Below are 26666 nucleotides of genomic sequence, written 5' to 3'. Positions count from 1 at the left end.
GCTGTGGAGTTGGCTCCTACTCATAGCAATCCTGTACAGGGTTTCCAAGGCTGTAAATCTTTACAGGATCAGAAAGCCTCATCTTTCTCCCATGGAACGGCTGGTAGTTTCGAACTGCTGACTTTGAAGTTAGCAGCCTGACTCATAACCGCTACACTACCAGAGCTCCTTAGAAAAAAGGATAGATAGTCCATTTCTGAGGGACTAGCCACTGACAACCTTAAATAGCATCAGAACTTTTGTCTGATAGAGTCCTGAAAGATGAGCCTCTCAGTTTGGATGACACTCAAAATGTGGCTGGGGAAGAGTTACCTCATTAAAGTAAGGTTGACCTTAATGAAGTAGAATGAATTATAGCTGATTCACTGAGTTGTAGTGGTTTCAACAACACATAATAATAACAATAGATAGCTGATTTTCAAAAAAAGGCCAAAATCCATTAAATGATTAAATGGGGGAAGAGATAGTCTCTTCAATGAATGGTGTTGGAAAAATCAGATATCCATTTGCAGAAAAATGGAACAGGATCCATACTTTACACCCTATATAAAAACTACTCAGGATGGATCAAAGACCTAAAAGTAAAACCTAAAACTGTAAATGTCATGAAAATACAAATAGGGACAAACTTGTTGTTGTTAAGTGCCATTGAGTCAGTTCCGACCCATAGCAACCCTGTATAGGGTTTCAGAGGAGCAGCTGGTGAGCTTGAACCGCCGACCTTCGGAATCAACCCAACTTTGCAGTCCAGCACATTAACCTACACTGTCACACTAGGACAAACTTAGGGGCCCTAATTTATGGCACAAATGGTCTGTCAAACAATAAAATATTCACACACAGCAGTCAATAAACTAGATGACTGGGAATAAAAAAAAATTAAACATTTATGCACATCAAAAGACTTCTTCAAAAAAGTAAACAAATAACTTATAGACTGGGAAAGAAAATTTGGTAGCAGCATATCAGACAAGGGACTAAGCTCTAAAACCTATAAAAAACTTCAATACCTTAACAACAAAAAGACAAACAATCCAGTCAAAATGAGCAAAAGGCATGAACAGACACTTCACAAAGAAGACGTTTTTGTGGACAAAAAAATACATGAAGACTCCCTTTCAGTCATTGTTGTTGCTGTTCAGCACCGTCAAGTTGATTCAGACCCACAGCGACCCCATATAGGGTTTCCAAGGAGCAGCTGGTGAGCTTGAATCGCTGACCTTGCAGTTCAAATGACTTTGCAGTCTGGCACATTAACCCACAGTGCCACATCAGGACTTTAGAGAGATGCAAATCAAAATTACAATGAGATCTCATCTCACCCTAGCAATAATAGCAAAGATCAAAAAACTGAAAAACATAAAAGCAGACAAGGACTGGAGAGATTGGAATTTTTATACACTACTGGTGAGATTGTAAAATGGTACAACCACTGAGGAAAATGATACAGTGCTTTCTTAAAAAGTTAGAAATAGAGAAGCCATGTTGTTGTTGTTATTAGGTACCATCGAGTTGGTACCCATTCAGCAACCCTATGCACAACAGAAGGAAAACATTGCCCGGTCCTGGGCCAACCTCACAATCATTGCTACATTTGAGCCCACTGATGCTGACACTGTGCCCTTCCATCTAACTGGGGGTCTTCCTCTTTTTCTCCGACCCTCCACTTTGCCAAACATGATATCCTTTCCAGCAGCTGGTCCCTCCTGACAATATGTTCAAAGTATGAGAGATGAAGTCTGGCCATCCTGGCTTCCAAGGAACACTCTGGCTGTTATTTCTTCCAACAAAATCTATTTGTTCTTTTAACAATCCAGTAACTTTCAATATTCTCCTCCAGCACCATAACTCAATTCTTCTTTATTCATTGATCAACTTTCACATGCACATGAGGTTATTGAAAATACCATGGCTTGGGTCAGGCCCACCTTAGTCCTCAAACTGATATCTTTGCTCTTCAAAATGTTAAAAACGTCTTATGTAGCTGATTTGCCTAATGCAACATGCCATTTGATCTCTTGACTACTGTTGATAGTTGATCTGAGCAAAATGAAGTCTTTGATAACTTTAATCTTTTCTCCATTGATAATGATGTTGTTTATTGGTTTAGTGGTGAGGATTTTTGTTTTCTATACATTAAGATGAAATCCATATCAAAGGCTGTGGTCTTTGATCTTCATCAGTAAGTATTTTAAATTCTCCTCACTTTTAGCAAGTAAGATTGTATCATCTGCATATTGCAGGTTGTTAATGAATCTTTCTCCAAACCTGATGCTGTGTTTTTCTGTCACATAATCCAGTTTCTTGGATTATTTGCTTAGCATACAGGTTAAATAAGGACGGTGAAAGAATACAACCCTGGTGCACATCTTTCCTAATTTTAAATCATTCAGTGTTCCCTTGTTCTGTTCCAACAAGTGTCTCTTGGTCTATGTACAGGTTCCTTATGAACACTGTTAAGTGTTCCATAGTACTCATACTTCAAAATATTGTCCATAGCTTGTCATGGTCCACACAACTGAAAGCCTTTGCATAGTCAATAAAGCACAGGTAAACATCTTTCTGGTATTCTCTGATTTCAGCCCCAATCCAACTGATGTCTGCGATGATGACTCTCATTTCATGTCCTCTTCTGAATCTGGCTTGAACCTCTGGAAGTTCTCTGTCAATTTATGGCTGCAGCTATTTCTGTATTACTTTTCGTAAAACTTTACTTGCATGGGGTATCAATTATATTGTTCAATGATTTTCACATTCCGTTGAGTCACCTTTCTTTGGAATGGGAACAAATATGGATCTCTTTCAGTCAGTTGGCCAGGTAATTGTCTTCTAAATTTCTTGGCATAGATAAGTGAGTGCCTCCAGTGCCACCTCACATTGTTGAAAGATTACAATTTGTATTCCATCAATTCCCAGTACTTTGTTCTTTGCCAATGCCTTCAATGTACCTTTGACTTCTTCCTTCAGGATCACTGGCTCTTGATCATATGGTACCTCTTGAAATGGTTGCACATTGATCTTTTTTTTTTTTTTTTGGTACAGTGCCTCTGTGTATTGCTTCCATTTTCTGTTGATGCTTTCCACACATCATTCAATAATTTTCTCAGAGAATCCTTTAATACCACAAGTTGAGGCTTGAATTTTTTCTTCAGTTCCCTCAGCTTGAGAAATGCTGAGCGTGTTCTTCCCTTTTGGTATTTAACACCAGGTCTTTGCATATTTCATTATAATATTTGACTTTGTCTTCTAGAGCAGACCTCTGAAATTTTCTGTTCAGCTCTTGTACTCCCTTACTTCTTCCGTTTGCTTTAGCATCTTTATGCTGGAGAGCAAGTTTCAGAGTCTCTTCTGACATCCATTTTGGTCTTTTTCTTCCTTCTTGCCTTTTTAATGACCTTGTGCTTTCTTTCTGTATATACCCTATGATCCAGCAATCCCATTACTAGCTATATATCCTAGAGAAATAAGAGCTATGACATGAATAGACACATTCATACCCACATATGTTATGAACCACAAGGTCGGCAGTCCTAACCTACCAGCCGTTCCTTGAAAACTCTACAGGATGGCTATGAGTCGGAACTGACTCATAGCAGCACTTAACAACAACAATGTTCATTGCAGTATAATTTATAATAGCAAAAGATGAAAATAATGCAAGTGCCCATTGATAGATGAATGGATATACACACAATGGAATACAACATCAAAGGATAACACTGAATCCAGAAAACATGGATGAATCTGGAAGATATGTTGAGAGAAATAAGTCAGTCACTAAAGGAAAAATATTTTTTTAAAATAGTGGTATGAAGCCACTATTATAAAAAGTCATGAAAAGATTTACTCACAGAAAGAAACATTCTATGGTTGTTGTCAGAGGAAGGAGGGTAAATCACTAACTAGAGGGTTGAGATTGTTGTTAAGCATGGTCAAATCAACACTTATTAACTTCAGTGAAGGGAAAAGCAGCATACAAGAGGGAGGGTAGCACAACATGACTAAGGCAAAAGAAGACACTGGGAGGTATGTAAGAATAAAAAGCAACAATGATAAATATTATTATATACACAATCCTGCTGTAACAGTAATAACAAACAATAATTGATGAGTGGATACGTAGGTAGATATGTAAGCTTTATAGGTGTGGGATGATTTATGGAAGCACGTCCATGAGCATAGGTTTGGCAGAGGCTGTCTTAATACATGTATTTGTATGTGTTGCAAATATATCCAGAGCATACAGGGGAAAATTTGCAAACTTCTTAGCCATAAAAAAATACCTTGAGGGAGTGAGTCACTGGGATTGAGGGTTTAGGACTATAGTCTGGGGAACATGCATGTGAATTGGCATAACATAGTCCATAAAGACGATGCTTTATATCCTGTTTTAGTGAGTAGCAACTGGAGTCTTAAAAGTTTGTAAGTGGACATCTAAGTTACTACAATTGTTCTCTTTCCTGGAGCAAAGAGTGAAGAAAATCAAAGAAGCAAGGAAGCAATTAGTTCAGAGGATTAAGAGACCAAATGGACTACAGCCTCCATTAGCCTGAGCTAGAAGAACTAGATGGTGCCCTGCAATCACTACCAACCACTATGATTGGGATCACGATAGGTGGTCTTAAACAGAATGGGGCGGGGGTGGTGGTGGAATGTAGAACAAAATACACAATCATTAAAAAAGACCAGCTTTATTGGGCTGATAAAGACTGGTGGATCTCCTGAAACTATGGCTCTTAGGCAACCTTCAAACTTGATATTGAACCAATTCCTCGAGATCATCGTTCAGCCAAACAATAGACAAGACTGTAATGTGAGTGATAACACCAGTGAGAAATGTCCCCTCAGAACAAGCAATCATACAAGAACCGAAAGTGTGTATTTGCCCCAAAACAAAGTTCAGAAGGCAAGAAGAGTCAGGAAAGATTGACTAATGAAAGTGGGGAACCCAGGGAGAAGGTGAGACGAATGTTGCTACATTGAGGATTACAACCAATGTCAAGAAACAAAATATTGAATTGGAAACTAATTTTCTCTGTAAACTTGCACCCAAACCACAGTAAAATGTTCAACAACACCTTGAGCTTGGTGAGCAACATTCAAACTCCCTTCAGGACAACCTTACCTTTCCCCTTCCATTTGGTGGATTCCTTGGTCTATGCATCACTGAAGAGGATCAACTATATATTTATGATTTTTTATCAACTGCAAGCCAAGAGTTATATTTTTCTCCATTAATAAGTTTTTTTTTTAATTAAGAAATATGAGTTTTTTTTAAAAAACAAAAGTTCATGGAAAAATGAAATTAAATGATAATGGAATTTTTCTATGAACTCTTTGAAGACCTCTTGTATTTTCACAACAGCATTGTCAGCATAATGCTTAGGATGCGAGACCTCCTGGTGTCCAAACTGATTGTGGGAGTGTCAGGGAAGAGAGTGATTGGGGTGATCAGACTGGTAGCTTGTTAGACACAATGTGTACCTCTGACCAACACTTCTGCTCATACCCCTGGAATGATCTGGAAAGCAGAGACTCCTGGGTCATACCATGGCTCTGCTGATTCTAGCCCACAGTGGCATTGGTTTGGAGTTTAAGTATGCCCATTTTCTTTCTTTTATAGCCTACCTCCTGAAAGCACATTTCTGCATGTACTACTCTTAAACATCTTCACACTGAGGTGAAATTTCTTATGTTTTCTATGGTCAAACCTTTAGCTGTTTGTTTTTTGGTCTTCATCTTTTCTGTAGGTTGCTATTTCCTACTTTACTTTTCTATATTGTAGTTCCTGCCTTTTGTTCTTTATGTGTGTATGTGTGTTTGAGCAGTTTCTGATCCTGTGATTAATTCTTTCATCTGAAAACTTCATAACACCTTTTTCCATTAAGATTGTGATTATAGTCCATGGTCTCCAGTATTATCTGGAATCCTGGTGTGGTGCTGCAGGATGATATTGCACTGGACTGCAAGGTCGGCACTTCAAACTCGCCAGCCGCTCCTTGGAAAACCTATACGGTGTTGCTGTGAGTTGGAATGACTCGAAATCACTTAATAACAATAGATGAAACTGACTCCAAGGCTCTTAACAACAACATTCTTTTATTAATTAGATGAAAAATTGCATTCTCTTATGTTTCTTGGAACGACCCTGTGAATAATGTAGCCTCCAGAACATTTCCATCATTCACAACACAAGAGGTTCTTGGCAGTGTATTTGGTTGAGAGTTACTGATACTCAAGTCAAATGATCTTATGTATAAAATAATTACTTCACATAGATTGCAAAGATACTGGACATAGTTCATAGAGGAACTTAGGCATCAGGGTTTCAGTGACAAGAACTTTGGACACATCTCCACTTTCTTGCCTTTGCTTAGCCTCATTTCTCAGCTTATCTCTCTCTCAATGGCATAGAAGGTAGTCGTCACTAGCACCTGGGCTGTATCATCCCATTTCATACACTCTGCATTGAGCAGGGTTATTTCACCCAGAATCTGAGCATCACTCTCAGAAAAGATTCTGATTGGCTTGATTTTGAGGGGAGACATGCACTGTGATCTGCTTAGCCAGCACAAGCTTCCCTCTGTGCTTGAGGGCCCGTGACCACATGGAAGGGGAACTCTTCAAAGCAAAAAGGCTTTTTATGCTATAAAAGGCATAGAAAATTATGCTGTGTGTATAAAAAAAAAACAACACAGCTGCTATAGGCCAATGGAGTTGAGAGATCCTCAAATATGATGTAACCTCCAATAAAGTGTCTAAATGCTACTCTCCCTAACATTAAATTTTCATTTGCTTGACATGATTTAAGAGTATAGTTTGTGCTGAATGTGGACTGTAAGACCCTATTCAGCAAGAAAATCACAATGCTGCCCAATCCATGTTGTCATCGTTGTGATGGGTAATTGCTATTAAGTAAGCTCTGACTCTTGGCAGCCGACATGTATAACAGAATAAAGCATTGCCCAGTCCGAAGTCATCTTCTTTAATTGCTGTTATGTTTGAATCCATTGTTTTGTTATTGTATATTTTGAGTGTCTTTCAGTCTATGGGACTCCTCTTCTATAGAGGACAATATTCTAGTGTGAAAATTGGCTACTTTTCAGAAGTAGATTTCCAGCCCTTCCTTCCTAGTCTGTTTTTGTCTGGAAGCTCTGCTGAAAACTGTCCACCATGGATGACCCTGCTGGTGTTTGAAACATTGCCAGCATCAAAATAACACATATGCCACCACAGTATGAAAACTGACAGATGGGTGGTGAGTCCAAGACATGCAGGTCACTATTATTCAAACCCAGAGACTAAAAATCCATTGGTAGTGAGAATTTTTTGTACAGGTATTGTCGATCTCATTTCCAAGAGGAAGGAAGGTGAAGAAGCTAGTGAATGAGCAAGGCAGAGGCAAGTGACTTTGAGCACCAAGTTATTCCCGGGACGACACAGATAGTTGTATAGGGTATAAGTGGTGCTGAGAGAACATTGGGGCTTGATGAAAAATGGTGGGATACCATTTAACTAGGAAACTGAAAGTGTGCCAACACACATAATGAGCATTTCCCACCTTAGGAATTCTGGGCTTTGGTAGTGTAGTGGTTATGAATTGGGCTGCTAACCTCAGGGTCAACAGTTCAAAACTACCAGCTGTTCCAAGGGAGAAAAATGAGGCTTTCTGCTCCCATTAAAGATTTACTGCCTCGGAAATGCTGTACAGGGTCACTATGAATCAGACTGACTCCATGGCACATAGCTACCACCAACCACTACCACCACTAGTGGGTTTTGCCTCAGTTAACAGCCAAAGATTTGAGGATAATTTAAGAAGCTGGGCAGGAGGGAAGAGATGCACATAGTAAATACTTGACTATTTTAGTCCAAGGGGACCTTTGGTGGCTCATATTTTTAAGCTACTGGATTTCTTGCTGAAAGGTTGGTGGTTGGAAGCCACCCTGAGGTGCCTGGTGATCTTCAAATGGTTATGACCTTGAGAACTCTATGGAGCAGTTCTGTTCTGCACACACAGGGTTACCATGAGGTGGACATGAACTCAGGGACAACCAACAACAATTTAGAACTACAGAGAGAATTCTTGCGTTTTCCCATAGGACCACGCTTCGAAAGCTTCCATCTGGGTAAAATCAGATGAAATGTTTGTGGTTATTGATATCCTAAGGGTGGGATATTCTTTCTAAGAGCTCCTAAAAGCTTTTCAAACAAGCCCCTGCCATAAGAAAGACAATAGAATAACTACACTTTTCCTTCCTTCCTATGTGTTTTTCTTTGGTAAATTCGAAACCATGCTTTGTGATGTTTAGCTTTTTTTGTTGCAGACAGCACAGTGCTTGGACATGCCATGAACTTAGCAAGGACAAAGAATAAGCCTTTTAAAAAATTCAGTACCACAAATTTGGGACTCAGAAAACTAGGATCTATGAAAAATGCATCTCTAAATCTTTAACAGGGTGCCTTGAGGTGGGGTTGGGTGGAAGTACAGGAAGGGAAGTAATTCAAATATCAGCCTAGAGGAATCATTTTGATTACTATGTAAGAAATGTAAGAAGTTATTGTAATGAGGTCAGTCTGGTCCTTATGCTATTAGCAGACCAGGGAGGACATAGACGAGGTAGAACAGAAATTAATTAGAATATTATGGGGGCTTTACAATCTGAGGTATTCAGAAAGTTAGCAAAACTAGGTCTGTGTTCTTTAAAAAAAAAAAATTATAGAGAGACCTTATTAAAGCACAGAAGGCTTAGCTATTTAAGATGGTGACATACATAGAGGCAGGAATGTGCAAAGAGAAGCTGAAAGGCAGCCAGGCCCTGAAGGAATTTCAGTGGAATCTCTTCACCGAAGGAGTAGTTAATAAATAGAGCACATTTCTAAGGGCAGAAACTAGAGCAGCTACTACAAATAGTTTTTTTTTGTTTTTTTTTTTAAAGAAGGGAGTGATAGGAAGTTGGAGAGAAAAATGTTGAAACAAAGAAAACAACCTTCTTAGCAAGCTCTCTGTGCTACCTCCCATGCAAAATGTCTATTCCCAGACATTCAGAATATTGTATCAGTTAGTAATAAAAAAACACACTGTGAAGTTGGCCTTGGGTGTTAGTTTTAGATTAAGACTAGATATCATTAAGACTGGCATGTAATTTTATACTTTTCAAAAGTCTGAAATACCATTTGTTTTGTCTTGCTGCCCACATTTCCGCTATTTTTCCTTGCTCAGAGGACAGAAATGAGAGCCAGAGAATCCTTTTGTGTTCTGTGATCGTCCCCTCCTCCCGCCTTTGATGCGGGTTCTTTCTTACAGTCTGATACACAAAGCCTTTTCTGGGACAGTTTTTAATATAGTGAGTGCTTATGAATTCAAGTCTCTGAGCTATTATTTCTGTTCTTCCTGATCAGGTAGGATGGGATGGCTACTAGTTTATTGTGAACAAGTGCTTTTATTCTTCCATTCCTAAAATGAAGACAAATAGGAAATGGATGCAAGTATGCACATCTTTCAGCCAGCAAAATTGTAGTTTTATCAATATACAGATTTCTTCCCACCTTACCAATCAAATATTATTACCAGTATTCGATTTGGTAAGAACGTTGCCCTGATTTTTTGCCAACTGATTAATGGAACTGTTATCTGTTATTTCCATTGTCAATTGTTTATTTGTGTCTCTCTCATTTTCATGAAAGGAGCCCTGGTGAAACTGTGGGTTAGGTGTTAAACTGTTAACCACAAGATTGGTGGTTCAAACCTAACAGTCACTCCTTAGGAGAAAGATGAGGCTGTCTGTTCCCATCAAGATTTATAGCCTGAGAAACCCTATAGCGGGTCACTACGAGCCCGAGTCTGTTCAGCGTCAGTGGGTTTGTGTTTTTTGGTTCATTATCATGAGAAGGAGTGCCTGGATGGTTCAAATCATTAATGTGTTCAGCTGCCAACTGAACAGCTGGAGATTCACAGCCACCCAGAGGTACCTAGAAAGAAAGGTCTGGTAATCTACATCCAAAAAATCAGCCACTGAAAACTCTGTGGAGCATAGTTCTACTCTGACATGCAGGGGCAGAGAGGACACGATAAGTCAGAATTGACTAGATAGCAGCAGTTTCTCCCCCACTCCCACCCCATGCATTATCATGAAAAGTGAGAGAAGTATTTATTAAAAATGCTAACTCTTGGAGCAGAAGGATGCCGTCAGAGTGAAGCAGCCCCTGTGTATGGCTAAGCTTGCAGGTATGTGGAGTGACGAGCTTTTCCATACAATAGGCCTCATGATCACATAGGGTGCTTGTAGAGATACAGATTCCCAGGCTCCACATCAGACCTACTAAAATAGAACTTCTGGCTGTGAGGCCTGTGAATCTGCATTTTTATTCAGTTATACAGATGATTATGAGAAATATGGGACTAGAGGAATGGTCTGTAATTTGAAGGGGAAACCAAACTTGTGGATATTTGCTCTCATTTTAGCCTAAACCTTCTAGGATAGAGGGATGGCAGGGGTAAGAGTAGGTCCTGAATCGCAGTGACTTGAGGATACCAGGCAAGCAGAGGCACTTATGGCATTAAGAGGTCTGTACAGATGTGAAATAGGGGCCAGGTGAAAAGCAGGAATTCAGGGAGCATACGACAAAGCAAACAGAACACCCTGACATCCTGTGTGGATTAATCAGAAATCCTTGTTGCAAATCTGTCCAATATAAGCACAAAACATTTCACTGAAAGACTGTGAATGCACTTATAGACTGGAGAAAACACTGAAGAGTGAGCTAGAAGAATGGAAGGGACACCAGATAATGTCTGTAACAGTTCTCTGTGGCAGGGTGTGGCAACTTGATTTCCCAAAGACAATCATAGTGCACTCACTGAGAATTGTTGTGGCTGTTAGGTGCCTCGCAATGTTGTTACATTTGAGTTAATTGTTAGGCCATCTTATTGGGGGTCTTCCTCTTCTTGATGTTCCTCTACTTTACCAAGCATGATGTCCTTCTCCAGGGACTGGTCCCTCCTGTTAACGTGTCTGAAGTATGAGAAACGAAGTCTTGCCATCCTAGCTTCTAAGGAGCATTCTGGCTGCACTTCACCCAAGACAGATGTGCTTGTTATCCTGGCAGTCCATGTACCTTCAATATTCTTCTTCAACATCATAATTTCACTGTGAGTAACAATGTAGAACTGAATGGATGGGGCAGTCAAAACAACCTCCTCAGACAAAAATAAAAACCAAATAGCTCTACAAACATTAATCTCACATGATACAAATAATCAAGAAACAGCATGAAGTAGGTGGTCAAAGAGCCAGAGAAGAATTAGGGGCTTTGTAGGAGCAGGTAGTGAGCAGTCAAGGTAAGACTTGCTGCAATAGTCTTCTGTTCATTATAGATCTAGTTGGATGTCCCCTGCTTCCCTGTCATTGGCCTCCCTGCAATTTGTGATAGCCCCTTCTCTGTGAGCCTTTTCTAGCCAAAGATGCCCCCTGCTCTGCATCTTGGGCTCCCCCCACCCACCACCACCACTGTTGAATGGCACTCTAATAGAATGATCAACTTCTTCTTCTCCTCTGTTACTGCAATTCCCTCCTTCTATGTTTCTGTGTTGTTGTTGTTATTGTTACTGTTGTTGACGACATTGAGATGGTTTCAATTCATAGAGACATTGTATAGGGTTTCCAAGGAATGACTAGTGGGTTTAAATCACCAACCTTGTGGTTAGCTGTCCAGTGCTTATCCTATAGTGTCACACCAAGACTTCATGTTAAGTTACCTGGGACCTCTACTCACCTGCATACTTCCTTGAAGGTCAACGTCACTAGACTTAGAGGACCCTGTGGCCCAGGAAAGCTATGCCAACACCATGGTTGGTTAAATAGGCCTTTGTGGATTGGTCTGGAACCATACCATTATTTATATGATTTTTTTTCTATTGGGAAATACTTTGTGTTCCAAACACCCCATTGATTGGTGACCTTATGGAACTCAGCTGCCCTCTCTAGGCCCAGTGGTTGGTAGAGTGAGATCACTAGGAGTTGTCTGAGCCACGTTGGGAATAGCAAACTGAGGCTGGACAGGCTGGGGTCAGTGGCCAAGTGGAGGGAGGCCGGATACCAACACTGCAGAGTTTGGCAGCTGAGGGTAGATACGGAATTCATGGCAGGGAGATGTCAAAATAAAGTGGAGATTGATGTGTCTGAATGTGTGGATGAAGCTAAGATCAATCCTGTGGGGTAGGAGCTGGTGGGGACAAGATGAATGACATGACAAGCAGACAAGAAAACCAAGTGAATAAAATGTGGACAAACTGTCACAGGGCTAGAAATATACTGCTGGAACCTGATTGCTTAGAGCTGAGAGACTGGGTCATGTTCATATCTGCTCCTGCAATGTAAAGCACAATCCCAGGGATCATGGGGACAGGAAGGGCTTGCCAAGTGACAGTCTTGGATTCTTAGTGCCATCCCTAGAACAGGCATTTCTCCCACCCAGAACCCTCAGGCCTATTGCACAGAATTCTTTGATGGTACACCCCCCTCTCTCTTCGGCTTTCTCTTTCTTTGTTACCATTTTTCTTCAGGGAGAACAAGCCTGGGACAAGACCTTCATTTCCTAGCCCAGGTACTCACAAAGTTGCATTTAACAAACAGGGAGGAATTAAATCTGGAGGAAGGCTAGGGGAAAATAGAAATATATTGTCAAGAGAATTAGCATTCTTAAAAATTTCAAGACTCTAGAAGCTTCCTTTCAAACAAGTTTGTTCCATAGCAGCATTTTTCATAATAATTAAAAAGTGGGAACAGCCCAAGAATCCATCAACTGATGAATAGATAAATAAAATTGGCATATACATACAATGAAATATTATTCAACAATAATAAGAAATGAGGTACATATTACCATATAGATGAGCCTTAAAAATATTGTACTGAGTGAAATAAGTCATTCACAAATGCTGACATTATTGTATAATCACATTTATGTAAAATATCCAGAATAGGTCGACTTGTAGAGTCAAAGTGCAGATTTATGGCTGCTGTTGTGAGTGGGAATAGAAAGTGACTGGTAATTGGGAAAAGCATTCATTTTGGGTGATAAAAGTGTCATGGAGTTAGATAGTGGTGAGGGTTACATATAGACTTGTGAATATACTAACTAAAAGCCATTTGAAAGGGTGATTTTTTTAAAATTTTGTAAGAGAATTATATCTCAATGATACTAATAATTATAAGGATTGCAAATGGTTAGCTGAGGAGGAAGGATCCCTGGTGACTCAGTAAGATAAGCACTGCACTAATAGCTTCAGTATAGGCAGTTTAAACCCATCTGCTACTCCATGGGAGAAGGATGAGACTTTTTGCTCCTGCAAAGATTTGTGGTCTATATAGGGTCTCTGTGAGTCAGAATCAACTTGATGGAAGTGAGTTTGAGTTTTAGGTAGCTGAGGAGAAGTTGACTTTCATCATTATTTAAAGTTTTCAGAGCTTGCGTCCTCTTTGCTGTTCTTGCTTGCGTTTTTACTGTATATTTGGCCCAGGGGCCCTCACAGAGAACTCAATGTAACTGTTACCAAGAAAACACCTTTGAAAGAGTCAAATGATATTGGGAGAGTTCTTTGATCCATTAAATCTCTATCAACTTTTACAAAGCTACCCAAATAGTAAGAATAATAAAAAATAATACAGCAAAAAAGAAAAAAAAAATACAGCAGAATATAATTACAGAAGAAATATGATTTAAAAGAAGTTTTAGAAAACTTGCCATTTTAATTGATCTATTTTATATAATCTAAATAGTCCTGGTGGCATTGTGGGTTAGCTGTTGGGCTGCTAACCACTAGGTTGGTAGTTCCAACCAACCAGCCACTTCTTGGGAGAAAGATAAGATTGTCTGGTCCTGCAAAGATTTATAGTCTCAGAAGCCTTATGAGTCCGAATCCATCACTTGTCTGTCAGTTTGTTATACAGTGATGGATTGTGTGTTGCTGTGATGCTGGAAGATATGCCACAAGTATTTTAAATACCAGCAAAGTGGGTAGGTTTCAGCAGTCTCCAGACTAAGACAGATTAGGAAGACAAGAGGCAGACCACGTCTGAAAGGTGGTCACTGAAAGATTAGCAGCACAACATTCTCTGATATACTACAAGAAGATGAGATACTTGGGTTGGAAGGCACTCAAAATACAAATGGGATGAGCTGCCTCCTCAAAGTAGAACTGACCTTAATGGCATGCATGTAACAAAGCTTTCAGGGCCTTTATCTGTGGATGCAGCACAATTCAAAATAAGAAAATACAGCTGCAAACATCCGTTAATAATCAGAACAAAGACTGTGCAAAGCATGAATCTAGGAAAATTGGAAGTCATCAAAAATGAAATGGAATGCATGAAGATAGATATCCTAGGAATTGATATTGTTAAATGCCATCTAGTTTCCAAGGAGCATCAGGTGCATTTGAACTGCTGACTTTGCCATGAGTAGTCCAGTGCTTATCCTACAGTGCCACAACTAGGTATCAGTGAGTTGAAATGGACTGATATTGGCCTTTTTGAATCAGACAATTTTATGGTTTACTATGTTGGGAATGACAAATTGAAGAGGAATGGTGTCACTTTTATTGTCAAAAAAAGCATTTCAAGATCTGTCTTGAAGTACAATGCTGTCTGTGATAGGATAATAACCACAGGCCTACAAGGAAGTCAAGTTAATAAGACTATTATTCAAATTTATATACCAAGCACTAAAGTCAGTGATAAGGAGCTCTGGTAGCGTAGTGGTTACGAATCGGGCTGTGAACCGTAAGGTCAGCAGTTCGAAACTACCAGCTGTTCCGTGGGAGAAAGATGAGGTTTTCTGCTCCCATAAAGATTTACAGCCTTGGAAACCCTGTACAGGGTCGCTATGAGTTGGAACCGAGTCTACGGCACATAGCAATAACAAAGTCAGTGATGATGCGATTGAAGAATTCTACAACTTTTTTAGTCTGAAATTTCAAACTAACATTCAAATCAAGATGCATTGATGATTATTGGTGGATGGAATGTAAAAGCTGGAAACCAAGAGGAAGGATTGGTAGTTGGAAAATATGGCCATGGCCATGGTGATAAAAAAGATCCTGGAGGATTGCATGATAATTTTTTTTTTTTTTCATGATAGAATTTTGCAAACCCAATGACTGATTCATTGCAAATATATTTTATAGCAACATAAATGGCAACTATACACATGAACCTTGCCAGATGGATTACACAAGAATCAAATTGACTACATCTACGGGAAGAGGTGACGGAGAATCTCAATATCATTAGCCAAATCAAGGGCAGAAGCCAATGTGGAACACATCTTAATTGTTCATATGTAAGTTCAGATTGATGCTGAAGAAAATTGAAACAAGTCCATGATAGCCAACATATGACCATGAGTATATCCCACCTGATTTTAGAGACTACCTCAAGAACAGACTTGATGTATTATACACTATTGATGGAAGTCTAAAAGAGTTGCAGGATGACATCAAGAACATCATACAGGAAGAAAGCCAAAGGTCATTAAACAGACAGGAAAGAAAGAAAAGATCAATGATGTCAGAAGAGAGTCTGAAACTTGCTCTTGAGCATCGAGGAGCTAGCTAGAGACTGGAAGAAATGATGAAGTAAAAATGCTGAATAGAAAATTTCAAAGGACAGTTTAAGAAGAAAAAGTAATGTATTCAAATGCAATGTGCAATGAAATGGAGTTAGAAAACCTAGAGGAAAGAAAGGGTCCAGCATTTCTCAAGCTGAAAGAATTGAAGAAAAAATCCAGCCTTGGGTTAAAATACTGAAAGATCCTATGGGCAAAATATTGAGCAATGCAGAAAGCATCAAAAGAAAATGCAAGAAATACATAGGATACTATGGGCGAAATATTGAACAAAGCAGGAAGAATCAAAAGTAGATGGAAGGAATACACAGAACAACTGTACCAAAAAGAATTGGTTGATGTTTAAGCATTTCAAGAGGTAGCAAATGATCAGGACCTGATCATATGGAAGGAAGAAGCCCAAGCTGTACTAAAAGAATTGGTGAAAAACAAGGCTCCAGGAATTGACAAAATACCAACTGAAATGACTCAACAAATTGATGTAACATTGAAGGTGCTCACTCACGTACCTCAAGAAATTGGGTAGATAGCTACCTGGTTAACCAATTGGAAAAGATCCATATTTGTGTCCATTTCATAGAAAGGTGACCCTACAGAATGCAAAAATAATCCAACAATATTGTTAGTATTACACATAAGTAAAATTTTGTGCAAGATAATTAAAAAGTAATTGCAGCAGTATATTGACAGAGAATTGCTAGAAATTCAAGCCGGATTCACAAGAGAATGTTGAATAAGGAATATTATTGCTGATGTCAGATGGATCTTGACTGAAAGCAGAGTATACCAGAAAGATGCTTACTTGTGCTTTATTGACCATGCAAAGACATTTGACTGTGTGGATCATAACAAACTATGGATAACATTGCAAAGAATGGTTATTCCAGAACACTTCATTGTGCTGGAACCTGAGGCAGTCATTTGAACAGAACAATGGGATACCGAATGGTTTAAAATTAGGAAAGGTATGTGTCAAGATGGGTCCTTTCACTATACTATTTTGATCTTTATGCTGAGCAAATAATCAGAGAAGAATTGGCATCAGAATTGGATGAAGACTCACTAACAACCTGTAAATATGCAGATGACACAACATTACTTACCCACTGCCATTGAATCCATTCTGACTCTTGTTGCTAGATGTCGTCAAGTCAGTCCTGACTCATAGCAACGCTATGCTACAAGAAAATCAAATACTATCCGGTTCTGCATTATCCTCATAATTGTTATGCTTAAGTCCTTTGTTGTAGCCATTATGTCAGTCTGTCTCTTGGGGGTCTTCCTCTTTTTCATTGTTGTTGTTGTTAAGTGCCATCGAGTCGGTTTCTCTTTATAGCTTCCCTAAGGAGCTCTGGTAGCGTAGTGGTCACGAATCAGGCTGTTAACCTTAAGGTCGGCAGTTCGAAAGTACCATCAATTTCATGGGAGAAAGACGAGGCGTTCTGCTCCCGTAAAGATTTACAGCCTCGGAAACCCTGTGCAGGGTCACTATGAGTCGGAACCGACTCCACGGTACTTAACAACAACAAGTTTTGCTTAATTTTGGATTCCTGGTGTGGCGCTGTAGGTCAAGCACTGGACTGCGAACCACAAGGTGGAATGTTAAAACCCACCAGTTGTTCATCGGAAACCCTGAACAAGGTCACTATGAGTCAGCTGTCTACCAAGTTTCCTGGAATACATGAATGAGCACCTTCAATGCTTCATCAGTTTGTTGAAATTGACTCAATGGCACTTAACAGCAGCAACAGCAATAATTTTTGCTTGGAGTCCTGGTGTAGGACTGTACAGCTTACTGAAAGGTTGATGATTCAAACCAGCCACTCCTCGGAAACCCTATGGAAACCCTATGGTGGCGGTGGTAGTTGTGTGCTCTAGAGTCTGTTCCCACTTAAGAGACCCTGTAGAGCGTTTCCCAGGCTGTAAATCTTTATGGGAACAGAAAGCCTCATCTTTCTCCCTCAGAGTGGCTTGTAGACTTGAATTGCTGACCTTGCAGTTACCAGCCCAACTTGTAATCCACTTCAGAAACTCTATACAGTTTATATAGAGTTTATACAACGATCCAACTTTATATAGAGTTTATATAGAGTCTATACAACTCTATATTAGTCAAACTGACTTGATGGCACTTAACAACAACAACAAAGGTAAAAATAGTGGAATTTTGAACCAAATACAGCTTCAGGCGAAGTCCCCTAATGAACATTTTCAGCTAGATGGCCTCCCTGAAGCGTCTTCCTCTATGAAGTCCTAACAGCTATTTTGGGCTGTGATATTGTAGTGGTATATCCACCAGATCTTTTATCTGGGTCTGTTTGAAATTCTTCTTATGATACAGTGTGCCTAACTGGACTTTTGCTTTTGTTGATTCATCAGTAGCATAAAAGCTATCTGGTTAACAAGGCTTATATTCTAAATTAAATAAATACCTAGTTTTATCAAAAGCCATGAGGACAGAATTCCTGGGTTTCTGTTTTCTGTTCAACCTGCCAGCATTTGGAGGTGAGATAAGAAAAACTTGGGCTTAACTCCTAGCTCAAGACTCTCTTTTTCTAGTTCTAGATGATAACAAATTTTTGACCAAAATTTGAACAAAGAAAATTTAAAAAGAGATGCAAGAGGAAACAGAATACGATGTAGGAAGGGAAAAGAAGATGTAAATGTAAGAGTTATATGAAGAGTGACAAAGAGAATGATAAATAAGGATACACATGAATATTTGCAGCCATGGTTTTCTAGTTGAGTGTTTATGGAATCGTTTTGACTGTGCCTCAAACAAAGAAATACATTCCGGGTCATGAACTCAGTGCACACACACTCACATGCATAGTTATGTATGTGGATTAATACAACCAATTCAGAAGTTTAGTGAACCACTTCTTACCTTTACTGTGTGATGTGCACTGATATTTCTATTCTATTTTATTCCATTCCATTCATGATTTTTAAATCCACTACCTGGATTTTATTACATATTCATGATTCAAGAATCAAAGCACATCATTCTAGCCTATCTTTTTCTTCAAGAGGACCATGAAACATAGTCTATTGTTCACTTTGTGATAGGAAGGCTGCTGGTGAGCTTCAATTACCTTAGTTCTGGCTGCCAAATGCAGCTGACTCCTCGAAGATGGTCTGGAGAGAATTGCTGTGGTGAGATATTTCTAGGAACCTGGGTCAAGTGGATCTAACAGTTCCAGCTGCTGTGTCTGCCTTGGCTCCCACAGGCTTTCCTTTGTAGTCATTCATTGCCTCATCTCTGTTACATAGATTCCAAAAACATTCCTTTCCTTTTTGTTTCTGTTCACTACATGATACCAGTGCTTCAACAGCCTGTATGTTTTTTCTTTAAAACAAAGTGAGCCATTCACTTTTAAATAAAAAGGAAATGAAGAGATATATTCACAGCAACAAAACCTGACAAAAGATTGGTTGAAATAGCCTAGCTACATTAGAAGTCAGTATACTCTAAGTTTTCTGAAGATAAGCATAAAGATATATCTTTTGGGGCAATGCATTGGTTTCTTAATTCCATTTGATCAGTCATTGCCAATGGATAGAAATACAGTTTATATGCTGATCTTATAGCTTGAAACTTCCCTGAAAATTTTTTTATTGATCTCAATTACTAATTAGTAAATTCCTTAGGGTTTTCTATATACAAGATCTTTAAAATATCTATATGACATGGTAGCTAAAAAATAGAGACAGTTTTACTTCTTTCTTTATAACATGGATGCTTTTTCTTTCATTTTATGCCTAATTGTTCTGGCTGAGATATTCAGTACAATGTCGCACAGAAGTGTTAAAAGTGAATATCTTTGTTTTGTTCCTGATCTTAAGGTGAAAACTTTCAACCCTTTATCTCTAAGTAAAATGTTAGCTGTGGGGGTTTTGTAGATGGCCTTTATCAGGTTTAATAAATCCCCTTTTATTCTTAGTTTGTCAAGAATTTTTGTCATTAGGGGATGTTGAATTTTGTCAAATGCCTTATCTATGTATATGGAGATTGTCTTTTATTCAATTTATTTTTCTTGTTATTGGGTGCTATCAAGTCAGTATCAACTCATACCGACTTTATGTACTACACCAATCTCACAATTGTTGCTAAGCTTGAGCTCATTGCTACTCTCACTGTGCCTATCCATCTTATTGGGGCGGGGGTGTCTTCCTCTTTTTCGCTGACTGCCCACTTTACTAATCATGATGCCCTTCTCCAGGGACTGGTCCCTCCTGATAATATGTCCGAAGTATAAGAGACGAAGTCTTGCCATCTTGGCTTCTGATGATCATTCTAGCTGTATGACTTTCAACACAGATTTGTGTGTTCTTCTGGCAGTCCATGGTACTTTTCATATTCTTCTCCAACACCATAACTCAAATACATCAATTCTTCTACAATCTTCATGATTAACTGTCCGACTTTTATATATGTATGAGGCTATTAAAAGTACAAGGATTTGGGTCAGGCAAACTGTAGTCCTCAAACTGACATCTTTGCTCTTGAACATGTTAAAGAGGTCTTGTGCAGTTGATTTGCAATATGTTGTTTGATTTCTTGACTGCTGCTTCCATGAATGTTGATGGCTGCTCTGATGGAAATTAAGTCATTGACAACTTCAGTGTTTTCTCCTTTTGTCTCATGTTGTTTATTGGTCCTGTTGCGAGGATTTTTGTTTTATTTACATTGAGATAAAACCAATACCAAAGGTTATGGTCTTTGATCTTCATCAGTAAGTATTTCAAGTCCTCTTCCCTTTCAGCAAGTAAAGTTGTTTCAACTGCATATCACAGATTGTTAATGAGTTTTCTTCCAATACTGATGCCATGTTCTTCTTGATATAACCCAGTTTCTCAGATGTTTTCTCAGTATATAGATATAATAAGTATGGTGAAAGAATATAATTCTGGCACACACCTTTCTTAATTTTAAATAACTCCATGTCCCCTTGTTCTATTTGAATGGCTGCCTTAGTCTATGTGCAGGTTCCTCATAAGTACAATTAAGTGTTCTGGAATACTCAATTGTCACAATGCTGTCAATAGCTTGTTATGATCCTCACGATCAAAAGCCTTTGTGTAGTCAATAAAGCATAAGCAAACATCTTTCTGATATTGTCTGTTTCAACCAACATCTATCTGACATCAGCAATGAAATCCCTGATTCCATGACTCCATCTGAATCAGTCTGAACCTCTGGCAGCTCCCTGTCAATGTACTGCTACAGCCATTTAAAAATTATCTTTAGCAAAATTTTACTTGCATGCAATATTAATGATATTGTCCGATTATTTCTGTATTCTGTTAGGTCACCTCTCTTTGAAATGGGCACAGATATGGATTTCTTCCAATCACTTGGCCAGGTAGCTATCTTCCAAATTTCTGGGCATAGATGAGCGAGTGCCTCCAGTGTTGCATCAGTTTGTTGAAAAATTTCAGTTTGTGTTCCATCAATTCCTGGAGCCTTGCTCTTTGTCAATGCCTTCAATGCACCTTAGAATTCTTCCTTCAATATCATTGGCTCTTGATCATATGTTACCTCTTGAAATGGTTGAATTATTGACCATTACTTTTTGGTACAATGACTCTGTGCATTCCCTCTGTCTTCTTTTGATGTTTTCTGCATCTTACAATATTTTGCCCATAGAATCCTTCAATATTTCAAGTCACTGCTTCTTCAGTTCTTTCAGCTTGAGAAATGCTGAGCATGTTCCTCCCCTTTGTACATTTCATTGTAATATTTGACTTGTCTACTCTAGCTGTCTTTTAAATTTTTCTATTCAATGCTTTTATGTCCTCACTTCTTCGATTTGTGTTAGAATCCCTACACTGGGGAGCAAGTTTCAGAGTCTCTTCTGACATCCATTTTGGTTTTTTCCTTTTTTTTTTTTTTAAGTCTTCTTAATGACCTTTTGTTTTCTTCATATATGATGTTCTTGATGTCATCCCACAACTCTTCTGGTCTTCGGTCATTAATGTCTAATGCATCAAATCTGTACTTAAGATGATCAGTAAATTTAGGTGGGATATGTTCAAGGTAATGTTTTAGATCTTGTGGATTTATTTGAATTTTCTTTAGTTTCAGCCTGAACTTGCATATGAGCAATTGATGGTCTGTTCCTCAGTCTGCCCTTGGTCTTATTTTGGCTGATGATATGGAGCTTTTCCAACATCTCTTTCTACAGATGTAGTCAATTTGACTTGTGTGTATTCCAGCTGGTGAGATCCAGGTGTATGGTCACCTTTTATGTTGCTTAAAAGACATTTGCAATGAATAAATCATTGATCTTGTAAAATTTTATCATATGATCTGTAGTACCATTTTTATCACCAAATACTGATCTTTCTTCGTTTCCAACTTTTGCATTCCAATTCCCAGTGATTATCAATATATCTTGATTGCATGATTGATCAATTTCAGATCAAAGAAGCTGGTAGAATTCTTTAATTTCATCATCACTAGCTTTTGTAGTTGGTTTGTAAATTAAAAAAAAACTGGTCTTCCTTGTAGGCATATGAATTCTATATTATCACAGGTTGTACTTTAATAGGGGTCTTGAAATATTGTTTTTGATGATGGATGCAATGGCATTCTTCTTCAATTTGTCATTACCAACATATTTAATATTATTATTTATATGCAAATAAAAACCATATTATTATTTATATGCAAATCAAGACCAGACTCATTGACATTTAGTTGATTCTGACTCATAGTGACTCTGTATAGGGTTTCTGAGGCTGTAAATCTTAATGGGAGTGGGAGCCTGATCTTCCTTTCAAGATGGTAGCTGGTGGGTTTAAGTAGCCCACCTTTCAGTTCACAGTCCAGTGCTTATCCTACAGTGCTACCAGAACTCCTTAATCACATATATAAACTTATTGCCATTGAGTCAATTCCAACTCATAACAATCTTGTATAGGGTTGCTAAGGCAGTAAATCTTTATAGGAGCAGAAAGCTTCATCTTTCTTTTATGGAGAGGCTGGTGGGTTTAAACTGCCAACCTTGCAGTTAGCAGTCCAGTGTTTATCCTACAGCACATATAATTGGATCTAAATCTACCATCTTACTTTTTGTTTCTATGTGTCTTTTATCTTTTTTGTTCATATTGTTGTTGCCATCGAGTAGGTTCCAACTCCAGTGACTTGTATAGGGTTTCTGAGAGCAGATGGTGGTTTCTATTATCCCTTTCTTGCTTCCTTTTGCATTAAGTGAATACTTTCTAGTGTAACACTTTAGTTACTTTAATGATGTTCCAGTATATATTTTGAGCTATTTTTCAGTGGTTTCTCTAGGACTTTTAACATTCCTGTTTTTTCTTTAACCTTCTCTAATTAGACGTTCCTGCCTAACCCACCACTGAAAGCACTCATCAAGGAAACATATTTTGAAATCCATGTTCTCAACTTACTCAAATAGCATTTGATCCAGTTAATATCCATTTTGAATCTTTCTTCACATGGTTTCAGGGACACTACTCCTTCATGTGTGAATATTCCTCCTAACTGCTTGATTACTCCCTTTCTGTTTCCTTTGTTAATTCCTTCACATCCTCCAAACATTGCAATACCTCAGGTCTTCAGGCTGATCATCTTCTCTCTTTCTACTTATTAACTAACTAAGCTCATTCAGGTCTGTGAATATTATTTCCACCTATAAGCCAAGAATTTCTAAATTGGCATCCCTAAAACCAATCTTTCCTTGAACTTAAAACTCCATATCAAATTGTTTTTTTTTAAATATCTTCATTTGATGTTTAATAGGTGTCTGTGGTGCAGTGCATTATAAACATCTCTTCTAGCCATAGTCTTTGTAAACTTCTACCAAATGACTTTTTCGTGATGGGTCTGAGTAAGAGACGGTAGGGTAAGATGCTTATGGATTATATTATTCAGTTGTTAATGATGGCTAACAGAGTTAATTGTGAAAAATTCGAACTCTAACCTGGGTATAAAATGAGCCCACTCAGAAGCAGGTTGGGCAATCTCACTACAAAGAAAAGGCAGGAGTGGAGCAGGTTTTTGGATCCGGAGATGCCTGTGCAGTAAACCTCTTTGACCGAGGGACAGAAAACTGACACTGGAGGAGCGGCAGAGGAGCAGCAGCAGCAGAAACAAGAGTCAGAGCATAAGATAGAGCAGTGGGCTTCCCATTCCATGGAGCAAATAAAGCTGAGTGACTTTGGAAAGGAGGCTTGTTTGTAGAGTGAGGTGGTGCCTGTACTCAACTCTTGATCCTAAAAGACTTATGGGAAGACATAGTGAAGATGGAATGTAGCAGCAGTCACACGATGGCAAAGAAAGGCAGAGCTATGCAAACGCTTTTGACAGTGTTGATCATGATGAACTATGGATCCTTGGAACCCCTATACATGGTCATGGAAACACTATATAGCATCTCTGTGAGTTGGAACCAACTTGGCAGCACTTAACAACAACAACTTGATGTTAATAATGTTGAATGCAATCTACAGGATTAGATTGTGTCTTGAGTTACTCTCTTTTGTGATATAAAAGAAGAGATAAGTGAGCTAAGCTAGAGATACCTGCTACCATCAAGAAAGAAGAGCCAGGACTAGAGTGCATCCTTTGGCTATGTGGTCCCTGTGCTGTGAAATGCCTAGATCTAGGAATGCGGGGTTATAGGTGATGAAAGGAGATAGGACCTTTCCTCAGAGCCGATAAAGAGAGGATGTTTTCCCTAAAGTGAGCACTCTGAATTTGTACTTCTAACCTTCTAAACTGTGAGAAAATAAATTGTGTTTGTTTAAGTCATTCACTTGTGGTACTTTCGTTTTAGCAGCACTGGATAACTAAAACTGAATTTGGTACCAGGAGAATGGGGTACTGCTATAACAGATACCTAAAATGTGGAAGTGGTTTTAGAATTGGATAATGAGCAAAGGCTGGAAGAGTAGTAAACTGCCTAATAGTCATAGCCTAGATTGCTTAGATGAGAATGTTGCAATTATGGATGCCAAAGGCAATTCGGATGATGGCTCAGAAAAAAAGTGTGAACTGTAACACTGGAGACAACACAGACAGTGAGAAGCAGTGGCAGGGAAATTGCAACAGCAGAACCAGAAAGCTGACGTAAGATGGCACAGAAGCTGACCCACAGAGTGAAAGAGCTGAGCACCTTTACATAGGAGGCTCTCTGATAGAATGGGATGCCTCTGGGAACTTGTTGGTGAAGTTAGGTTTTCTGACCCACATAGAAAAAGCTGAGTATGTTCCAACTAAGGCTTACTGTTGGAGTGGGGTGCCTCTGGGAACTTATCAGTTGAACTAATGAGCTTTGAAACCCTTGCTCATGAAGAGCAGAGACCAGACTGACCTCTTGTAGAGATCAAGAAGCAGGGGGAAGCTGATATGCTTTCTTCTGAAAAGGTAGGACCATGCCTCTGTGCAGTCAAAGGGTGGAACCATGAGCTCTAAGGTTCCTAAGGCTGGGGTCACAGCTTTAAAATTTTTAAGAGTTGGATTTCACCACTCAGTTCTGGAGTGTGGGGTTGACATTAAGATGGGACTTCTGCCCAAAGCTGATGGGGCAGGGCTGTCATGCCCAAGGAGACAGAAGAGCACGGCCTACTGGAGCCAAGGGGGTGGGATCACCTCTCAGATGGACTCAGAGAATGTTGTTGTTGTTAGGTTCCATCGAGTGGGTACCAACTCATAGTGACCTTATGCACAACAGAATGAAACACTGCCCATTCTTGGGCCAACCTCACAATTGTTACACCTGAGCCCATCACTGTCACCACTGTGTCAATCTATCTCATTGTGGGGTCTGCCTCTTTTTCTATGGCCCTCCACTTTACCAAACATGTTATCCTTTTCCAGTGACTGGTACCTCCTGATAATATGTCCAAAGTATGAGAGACAAAGTTTGGCTATCCTGTCTTCCAAGGAGCACTCTAACTGTACTTCTTCCAACACAAATTTGTTTGTTCTTTTGGCAGTCCATGGAACTTATAATATTTTCCTCAAACACCATAACTCAAAAGTTCTTCTATGGTCTTCCTTGTTCACTGTCCAACTTTCACATGCATATGAGGTTATTGAAAATACCATGGCTTGGGTCAGGCGCACTTTAGTCCTCAAGCTGACATATTTTCTCTTGAACACTTTAACGAGGTCTTGTACAGCAGATTTGCCTAATGCACGTTGTTTGATTTCTTGACTGTTGCGTCTATGAGTCAATGAGTGTTGATGGTTGGTCCAAGCAAAATGAAGTCATTGACAACTTTAATCTTTTCTCCATTTATATGGATATTGTTTATTAGTCCAGTGGTGAGGGTTTTTGTTCTTGTTACATTGAGATGCAATCTATACTGAAGGTTGTAGCCTTTGATCTTCATCAGTAAATATTTTAAGGCTGCTTCACTTTCAGCAAGCAAGGTTGTATCATCTGCGTATTGCAAATTGTTAATGAGTCTTCCTCCAATCCTGATGCCATGATTTTCTTCATATAATCCAGTAGCTCAGATTATTTGCTCAGCATACAAATTGAATATGCATGGTGAAAGAATACAAACCTGATGCACACCTTTCCTAGTGTTAAACAATTGCTAGGAGAATGAGATTGTCCAAAGTCAAAGGAGATTTGTCATTCCAGTGGGTCTGGAAGGCAGGGGTGAAGCTCGAGATTCAGAGGCCTCTACTCAGAATCCAGAGTGCGTGGTTAATATTCAGGTATTGGAGGGTGGGGCCATTGCCTAGATGGTCTCAGGAAACACAGGATTATTTCAAGCCTTGAGAGCTAATGTAATTTGTTTTGTAAATTGTGCTGCTGGATTTTTAACTTACTTGATGCTTCTTTCCTTCCAGTTGATCCCATTTATAGTGGAAATATCTGCCTTTTGCTTGTTCTGCCATTGAATTTGGAAGCAGATAACTTGTATTCTAGATTTACAGATGAAAAGGAATTTTGTATAAGGTTGGGACTTGGAATTGGAAAAATATGGGGATAATATAATGGTTTAGTGCATTTTCAGTTGTATTATGTTAGGTGTAAATATGAATTTATAATTGT

This window comes from Chrysochloris asiatica, unplaced genomic scaffold (genome assembly GCF_000296735.1).
Source record: "Chrysochloris asiatica unplaced genomic scaffold, ChrAsi1.0 scaffold00181, whole genome shotgun sequence".
NCBI classification, from domain to species: domain Eukaryota; kingdom Metazoa; phylum Chordata; class Mammalia; order Afrosoricida; family Chrysochloridae; genus Chrysochloris; species Chrysochloris asiatica.
Note: the sequence above shows the minus strand (reverse complement) of the source record.